Raw genomic sequence first — 9,653 nt, 5'->3', positions numbered from 1 at the left:
AGAGTTTTTTTTTTTTTTTTGCTTGTGCAAAAATGCACAAATACGCATGCGTTCTGTACGTACACTCGTGTGATAGGTAAATGCGCTTACCACATGGTGAAATGTGTGTACAAATGTCCCAAATACGCATGCGTTCTGTACGTACACTCGTGTGATAGGTAAATGCGCTTACCACATGGGGAAATGTGTGTACAAATGTCCCAAATACGCATGCGTTCTGTACGTACACTCGTGTGATAGGTAAATGCGCTTACCACATGGTGAAATGTGTGTACAAATGTCCCAAATACGCATGCGTTCTGTACGTACACTCGTGTGATAGGTAAATGCGCTTACCACATGGCGAAATGTGTGTACAAATGTCCCAAATACGCATGCGTTCTGTACGTACACTCGTGTGATAGGTAAATGCGCTTACCACATGGCGAAATGTGTGTACAAATGTCCCAAATACGCATGCGTTCTGTACGTACACTCGTGTGATAGGTAAATGCGCTTACCACATGGCGAAATGCAAGAAAAAAATTCCAAACTATAGATTATCCCTTATTTTATGTGTTGTAATAGAGGAGCTGCGAGTGGTCAAGGGGTTAGTCACGTGTGGTTTAGGGGCCGATTAATCTCTCTCTCCCAGGATCGAAAGCAGCACGGGACCCCGAACAGAGTTTTTTTTTTTTTTTGCTTGTGCACAAATGTCAAAAATACGCATGCGTTCTGTACGTACACTCGTGCGATAGGTAAATGCGCTTACCACATGGTGAAATGTGTGTACAAATGTCCCAAATACGCATGCGTTCTGTACGTACACTCGTGTGATAGGTAAATGCGCTTACCACATGGCGAAATGTGTGTACAAATGTCCCAAATACGCATGCGTTCTGTACGTACACTCGTGTGATAGGTAAATGCGCTTACCACATGGTGAAATGTGTGTACAAATGTCCCAAATACGCATGCGTTCTGTACGTACACTCGTGTGATAGGTAAATGCGCTTACCACATGGCGAAATGTGTGTACAAATGTCCCAAATACGCATGCGTTCTGTACGTACACTCGTGTGATAGGTAAATGCGCTTACCACATGGCGAAATGTGAGTACAAATGTCCCAAATACGCATGCGTTCTGTACGTCCACTCGGGTGATAGGTAAATGCGCTTACCACATGCCGAAATGCAAGAAAAAAATTCCAAACTATAGATCATCCCTTATTTTATGTGTTGTAATAGAGGAGCTGCGAGTGGTCAAGGGGTTAGTCACGTGTGGTTTAGGGGCCGATTAATCTCTCTCTCCCAGGATCGAAAGCAGCACGGGACCCCGAACAGAGTTTTTTTTTTTTTTTGCTTGTGCACAAATGTCAAAAATACGCATGCGTTCTGTACGTACACTCGTGCGATAGGTAAATGCGCTTACCACATGGTGAAATGTGTGTACAAATGTCCCAAATACGCATGCGTTCTGTACGTACACTCGTGTGATAGGTAAATGCGCTTACCACATGGCGAAATGTGTGTACAAATGTCCCAAATACGCATGCGTTCTGTACGTACACTCGTGTGATAGGTAAATGCGCTTACCACATGGTGAAATGTGTGTACAAATGTCCCAAATACGCATGCGTTCTGTACGTACACTCGTGTGATAGGTAAATGCGCTTACCACATGGCGAAATGTGTGTACAAATGTCCCAAATACGCATGCGTTCTGTACGTACACTCGTGTGATAGGTAAATGTGCTTACCACATGCCGAAATGAGTGTACAAATGTCACAAATACGCATGCGTTCTGTACGTACATAGGTAAATGCGCTTACCACATGGCGAAATGCAAGAAAAAAATTCCAAACTATAGATCATCCCTTATTTTATGTGTTGTAATAGAGGAGCTACGAGTAGTCAAGGGGTTAGTCGCGTATGGTTTAGGGGCCGATTAATCTCTCCCTCCTAGGATCGAAAGTAGCACGGGGCCCCGAAAAGAGTTTTTTTTTTTTTCGCTTTTGCGCAAATGTCACAAATACGCATGCGTTCTGTACGTACACTCGTGTGATAGGTAAATGCGCTTACCACATGGTGAAATGTGTGTACAAATGTCCCAAATACGCATGCGTTCTGTACGTACACTCGTGTGATAGGTAAATGCGCTTACCACATGGCGAAATGTGTGTACAAATGTCCCAAATACGCATGCGTTCTGTACGTACACTCGTGTGATAGGTAAATGCGCTTACCACATGGTGAAATGTGTGTACAAATGTCCCAAATACGCATGCGTTCTGTACGTACACTCGTGTGATAGGTAAATGCGCTTACCACATGGCGAAATGTGTGTACAAATGTCCCAAATACGCATGCGTTCTGTACGTACACTCGTGTGATAGGTAAATGCGCTTACCACATGGCGAAATGTGTGTACAAATGTCCCAAATACGCATGCGGTCTGTACGTACACACGTGTGATAGGTAAATGCGCTTACCACATGGCGAAATGCAAGAAAAAAATTCCAAACTATAGATCATCCCTTATTTTATGTGTTGTAATAGAGGAGCTGCGAGTGGTCAAGGGGTTAGTCACGTGTGGTTTAGGGGCCGATTAATCTCTCTCTCCCAGGATCGAAAGCAGCACGGGACCCCGAAAAGAGTTTTTTTTTTTTTTTGCTTGTGCACAAATGTCAAAAATACGCATGCGTTCTGTACGTACACTCGTGCGATAGGTAAATGCGCTTACCACATGGTGAAATGTGTGTACAAATGTCCCAAATACGCATGCGTTCTGTACGTACACTCGTGTGATAGGTAAATGCGCTTACCACATGGTGAAATGTGTGTACAAATGTCCCAAATACGCATGCGTTCTGTACGTACACTCGTGTGATAGGTAAATGCGCTTACCACATGGTGAAATGTGTGTACAAATGTCCCAAATACGCATGCGTTCTGTACGTACACTCGTGTGATAGGTAAATGCGCTTACCACATGGCGAAATGTGTGTACAAATGTCCCAAATACGCATGCGTTCTGTACGTACACTCGTGTGATAGGTAAATGCGCTTACCACATGGCGAAATGTGTGTACAAATGTCACAAATACGCATGCGTTCTGTACGTACACTCGTGTGATAGGTAAATGCGCTTACCACATGGCGAAATGCAAGAAAAAAATTCCAAACTATAGATCATCCCTTATTTTATGTATTGTAATAGAGGAGCTACGAGTAGTCAAGGGGTTAGTCACGTGTGGTTTAGGGGCCGATTAATCTCTCCCTCCTAGGATCGAAAGTAGCACGGGGCCCCGAAAAGAGTTTTTTTTTTTTTTTCGCTTGTGCCCAAATGTCACAAATACGCATCCGTTCTGTACGTACACTCGTGGGATAGGTAAATGCGCTTACCACATGGTGAAATGTGTGTACAAATGTCCCAAATACGCATGCGTTCTGTACGTACACTCGTGTGATAGGTAAATGCGCTTACCACATGGTGAAATGTGTGTACAAATGTCCCAAATACGCATGCGTTCTGTACGTACACTCGTGTGATAGGTAAATGCGCTTACCACATGGTGAAATGTGTGTACAAATGTCCCAAATACGCATGCGTTCTGTACGTACACTCGTGTGATAGGTAAATGCGCTTACCACATGGCGAAATGTGTGTACAAATGTCCCAAATACGCATGCGTTCTGTACGTACACTCGTGTGATAGGTAAATGCGCTTACCACATGGCGAAATGTGTGTACAAATGTCACAAATACGCATGCGTTCTGTACGTACACTCGTGTGATAGGTAAATGCGCTTACCACATGGCGAAATGCAAGAAAAAAATTCCAAACTATAGATCATCCCTTATTTTATGTGTTGTAATAGAGGAGCTGCGAGTGGTCAAGGGGTTAGTCACGTGTGGTTTAGGGGCCGATTAATCTCTCTCTCCCAGGATCGAAAGCAGCACGGGACCCCGAACAGAGTTTTTTTTTTTTTTTGCTTGTGCACAAATGTCAAAAATACGCATGCGTTCTGTACGTACACTCGTGCGATAGGTAAATGCGCTTACCACATGGTGAAATGTGTGTACAAATGTCCCAAATACGCATGCGTTCTGTACGTACACTCGTGTGATAGGTAAATGCGCTTACCACATGGCGAAATGTGTGTACAAATGTCCCAAATACGCATGCGTTCTGTACGTACACTCGTGTGATAGGTAAATGCGCTTACCACATGGTGAAATGTGTGTACAAATGTCCCAAATACGCATGCGTTCTGTACGTACACTCGTGTGATAGGTAAATGCGCTTACCACATGGCGAAATGTGTGTACAAATGTCCCAAATACGCATGCGTTCTGTACGTACACTCGTGTGATAGGTAAATGCGCTTACCACATGGCGAAATGTGTGTACAAATGTCCCAAATACGCATGCGTTCTGTACGTACACTCGTGTGATAGTTAAATGTGCTTACCACATGGCAAAATGCAAGAAAAATATTCCAAACTATAGATCATCCCTTATTTTATGTGTTGTAATAGAGGAGCTGCGAGTGGTCAAGGGGTTAGTCACGTGTGGTTTAGGGGCCGATTAATCTCTCTCTCCCAGGATCGAAAGCAGCACGGGGCCCCGAAAAGAGTTTTTTTTTTTTTTTGGCTTGTGCACAAATGTCCAAAATACGCATGCGTTCTGTACGTACAAGAGTGGAATAGGTAAATGCGCTTACCACATGGTGAAATGTGTGTACAAATGTCCCAAATACGCATGCGTTCTGTACGTACACTCGTGTGATAGGTAAATGCGCTTACCACATGGGGAAATGTGTGTACAAATGTCCCAAATACGCATGCGTTCTGTACGTACACTCGTGTGATAGGTAAATGCGCTTACCACATGGTGAAATGTGTGTACAAATGTCCCAAATACGCATGCGTTCTGTACGTACACTCGTGTGATAGGTAAATGCGCTTACCACATGGCGAAATGTGTGTACAAATGTCCCAAATACGCATGCGTTCTGTACGTACACACGCGTGATAGGAAAATGCGCTTAGTACATGGCGAAATGTGTGTACAAATGTCACAAATACGCATGCGTTCTGTACGTACACTCGTGTGATAGGTAAATGCGCTTACCACATGGCAAAATGCAAGAAAAAAATTCCAAACTATAGATCATCCCTTATTTTATGTGTTGTAATAGAGGAGCTGCGAGTGGTCAAGGGGTTAGTCACGTGTGGTTTAGGGGCCGATTAATCTCTCTCTCCCAGGATCGAAAGCAGCACGGGACCCCGAACAGAGTTTTTTTTTTTTTTTGCTTGTGCACAAATGTCAAAAATACGCATGCGTTCTGTACGTACACTCGTGCGATAGGTAAATGCGCTTACCACATGGTGAAATGTGTGTACAAATGTCCCAAATACGCATGCGTTCTGTACGTACACTCGTGTGATATGTAAATGCGCTTACCACATGGTGAAATGTGTGTACTAATGTCACAAATACGCATGCGTTCTGTACGTACACTCGTGTGATAGGTAAATGCGCTTACCACATGGTGAAATGTGTGTACAAATGTCCCAAATACGCATGCGTTCTGTACGTACACTCGTGTGATAGGTAAATGCGCTTACCACATGGCGAAATGTGTGTACAAATGTCCCAAATACGCATGCGTTCTGTACGTACACTCGTGTGATAGGTAAATGCGCTTACCACATGGCGAAATGTGTGTACAAATGTCCCAAATACGCATGCGTTCTGTACGTACACTCGTGTGATAGGTAAATGCGCTTACCACATGGCGAAATGCAAGAAAAAAATTCCAAACTATAGATCATCCCTTATTTTATGTGTTGTAATAGAGGAGCTGCGAGTGGTCAAGGGGTTAGTCACGTGTGGTTTAGGGGCCGATTAATCTCTCCCTCCAAGGATCGAAAGTAGCACGGGGCCCCGAAAAGAGTTTTTTTTTTTTTTCGCGTGTGCACCAATGTCAAAAATACGCATGCGTTCTGTACGTACACTCGTGCGATAGGTAAATGCGCTTACCACATGGTGAAATGTGTGTACAAATGTCCCAAATACGCATGCGTTCTGTACGTACACTCGTGTGATAGGTAAATGCGCTTACCACATGGCGAAATGTGTGTACAAATGTCCCAAATACGCATGCGTTCTGTACGTACACTCGTGTGATAGGTAAATGCGCTTACCACATGGTGAAATGTGTGTACAAATGTCCCAAATACGCATGCGTTCTGTACGTACACTCGTGTGATAGGTAAATGCGCTTACCACATGGCGAAATGTGTGTACAAATGTCCCAAATACGCATGCGTTCTGTACGTACACTCGTGTGATAGGTAAATGCGCTTACCACATGGCGAAATGTGTGTACAAATGTCACAAATACGCATGCGCTCTGTACGAACATAGGTGCTTACCACATGGCAAAATGCAAGAAAAAAATTCCAAACTATAGATCATCCCTTATTTTGTGTTGTAATAGAGGAGCTACGAGTGGTCAAGGGGTTAGTCACGTGTGGTTTAGGGGCCGATTAATCTCTCTCTCCCAGGATCGAAAGCAGCACGGGACCCCGAACAGAGTTTTTTTTTTTTTTTGCTTGTGCACAAATGTCAAAAATACGCATGCGTTCTGTACGTACACTCGTGCGATAGGTAAATGCGCTTACCACAAGGTGAAATGTGTGTACAAATGTCCCAAATACGCATGCGTTCTGTACGTACACTCGTGTGATAGGTAAATGCGCTTACCACATGGCGAAATGTGTGTACAAATGTCCCAAATACGCATGCGTTCTGTACGTACACTCGTGTGATAGGTAAATGCGCTTACCACATGGTGAAATGTGTGTACAAATGTCCCAAATACGCATGCGTTCTGTACGTACACTCGTGTGATAGGTAAATGCGCTTACCACATGGCGAAATGTGTGTACAAATGTCCCAAATACGCATGCGTTCTGTACGTACACTCGTGTGATAGGTAAATGCGCTTACCACATGGCGAAATGGGTGTACAAATGTCACAAATACGCATGCGGTCTGTAAGTACGCTCGTGTGATAGGTAAATGAGCTTACCCCATGCCGAACTGCCAGAAAAAAATTCCAAACTATAGATCATCCCTTATTTTATGTGTTGTAATAGAGGAGCTGCGAGTGGTCAAGGGGTTAGTCACGTGTGGTTTAGGGGCCGATTAATCTCTCCCTCCTAGGATCGAAAGTAGCACGGGGCCCCGAAAAGAGTTTTTTTTTTTTTTTTGCTTGTGCACAAATGTCAAAAATACGCATGCGTTCTGTACGTACACTCGTGCGATAGGTAAATGCGCTTACCACATGGTGAAATGTGTGTACAAATGTCCCAAATACGCATGCGTTCTGTACGTACACTCGTGTGATAGGTAAATGCGCTTACCACATGGCGAAATGTGTGTACAAATGTCCCAAATACGCATGCGTTCTGTACGTACACTCGTGTGATAGGTAAATGCGCTTACCACATGGTGAAATGTGTGTACAAATGTCCCAAATACGCATGCGTTCTGTACGTACACTCGTGTGATAGGTAAATGCGCTTACCACATGGCGAAATGTGTGTACAAATGTCCCAAATACGCATGCGTTCTGTACGTACACTCGTGTGATCGGCTAATTCGCTTACCAAATGGTGAATTGTGTGTTCAAATGTCACAAATACGCATGCGTTCTGTACGTACACTCGTGTGATAGGTAAATGCGCTTACCACATGGCGAAATGCAAGAAAAAAATTCCAAACTATAGATCATCCCTTATTTTATGTGTTGTAATAGAGGAGCTGCGAGTGGTCAAGGGGTTAGTCACGTGTGGTTTAGGGGCCGATTAATCTCTCTCTCCCAGGATCGAAAGCAGCACGGGACCCCGAAAAGAGTTTTTTTTTTTTTTTGCTTGTGCACAAATGTCAAAAATACGCATGCGTTCTGTACGTACACTCGTGCGATAGGTAAATGCGCTTACCACATGGTGAAATGTGTGTACAAATGTCCCAAATACGCATGCGTTCTGTACGTACACTCGTGTGATAGGTAAATGCGCTTACCACATGGCGAAATGTGTGTACAAATGTCCCAAATACGCATGCGTTCTGTACGTACACTCGTGTGATAGGTAAATGCGCTTACCACATGGTGAAATGTGTGTACAAATGTCCCAAATACGCATGCGTTCTGTACGTACACTCGTGTGATAGGTAAATGCGCTTACCACATGGCGAAATGTGTGTACAAATGTCCCAAATACGCATGCGTTCTGTACGTACACTCGTGTGATAGGTAAATGCGCTTACCACATGGCGAAATGTGTGTACAACTGTCACAAATACGCATGCGTTCTGTACGTACACTCGTGTGATAGGTAAATGCGCTTACCACATGGCGAAATGCAAGAAAAAATTTCCCAACTATAGATCATCCCTTATTTTATGTGTTGTAATAGAGGAGCTGCGAGTGGTCAAGGGGTTAGTCACGTGTGGTTTAGGGGCCGATTAATCTCTCTCTCCCAGGATCGAAAGCAGCACGGGACCCCGAACAGAGTTTTTTTTTTTTTTTGCTTGTGCACAAATGTCAAAAATACGCATGCGTTCTGTACGTACACTCGTGCGATAGGTAAATGCGCTTACCACATGGTGAAATGTGTGTACAAATGTCCCAAATACGGATGCGTTCTGTACGTACACTCGTGTGATAGGTAAATGCGCTTACCACATGGCGAAATGTGTGTACAAATGTCCCAAATACGCATGCGTTCTGTACGTACACTCGTGTGATAGGTAAATGCGCTTACCACATGGTGAAATGTGTGTACAAATGTCCCAAATACGCATGCGTTCTGTACGTACACTCGTGTGATAGGTAAATGCGCTTACCACATGGCGAAATGTGTGTACAAATGTCCCAAATACGCATGCGTTCTGTACGTACACTCGTGTGATAGGTAAATGCGCTTACCACATGGCGAAATGTGTGTACAAATGTCACAAATACGCATGCGTTCTGTACGTACACTCGTGTGATAGGTAAATGCGCTTACCACATGGCGAAATGCAAGAAAAAAATTCCAAACTATAGATCATCCCTTATTTTATGTGTTGTAATAGAGAAGCTACCGTAGTCAAGGGGTTTTCTTGACGTGGATCTCAGCCTACTCTTGGGAAGCCTGTGGCACTTGTGGTTGAAGCTACTGTTATTGCCTTTGGATTTGCGGCACTTGTGGTTCGCCTTTGGAGTTCGTGAGGACATTTTTTGGTAAGACCTTCTTTTGCTTTTTCTTTCCTTTGGCCACCCTCCCGGGGATTTATGCTTGGCTTTTGCCGTAACCCGGGGTACGCCACATCTTTTTCTCCCATCTTTTCCGCTTTTTTATTTTTTTTTATTTTTTTTTTTTTTCCTTTTTGGGCTTCTTTTTGCCCTCTTGTCCTTTTTTTCTCCTTCTTTTTTTATTTGTTTTTTCCCCAATTGGGCTTCGTGCCCTTTGGTGTTGTTTGGCCATTTGGCCTTTTGTGCATGGTTTCTTTTGTGGAAATCCCGCAAAAGTTTCCTTGTATATATATATTGTAGGTAGGTGAGCCCCACGTTTTGTAGTTGGAGTTAATATTGAAATTAGCCGTTAATTTG

This window comes from Montipora capricornis, chromosome 1, assembly GCF_036669925.1.
Source record: "Montipora capricornis isolate CH-2021 chromosome 1, ASM3666992v2, whole genome shotgun sequence".
In the NCBI taxonomy this organism is placed as follows: Eukaryota; Metazoa; Cnidaria; class Anthozoa; order Scleractinia; family Acroporidae; genus Montipora; species Montipora capricornis.
Note: the sequence above shows the minus strand (reverse complement) of the source record.